The sequence below is a fragment of the Penaeus monodon genome, chromosome 24 (assembly GCF_015228065.2).
Source record: "Penaeus monodon isolate SGIC_2016 chromosome 24, NSTDA_Pmon_1, whole genome shotgun sequence".
Lineage (NCBI taxonomy): Eukaryota > Metazoa > Arthropoda > Malacostraca > Decapoda > Penaeidae > Penaeus > Penaeus monodon.
In genome coordinates, this window is record NC_051409.1 from 16,418,640 (window position 1) to 16,419,071 (window position 432).

A 432-nucleotide genomic window follows, 5' to 3' on the forward strand; every position below is an offset into this window, starting at 1 on the left:
TGTTGTTGTTTGTGGTGTATGCAGTTATATTCGCTCTTTGCATATTGTCATATGTATGGGATTATCTTGCTCTTCATGTTCTGCTCATCTGGTTCATTCTTGACTTATTGTATCATGGAACATATTTGGGTATATATGAGCAAGAGTGCATTGCAAAAAATTGAACAGTTACACATATTGAGCAACATAAAACCACAGGAGCATAACGTCACACCGGGTTCCCCTATAAGGAACAGGACCAATCAATCTGGAGTCTACGGTTGGGCTGAAGTTACAGGCTTTCCACCTCAGCTCCCTTCAAAGCGGAGACCTGGAGGAGGAAGAACAGGGAAGGGGGACAGGTCGCTCGCTAAGGGGGGGGGAAAGGCTTCAACTATGAGCTGAGGTTCTGCATGCTATTTGCGCATTAGGTCTGGTTGGTAGGATTTGCAG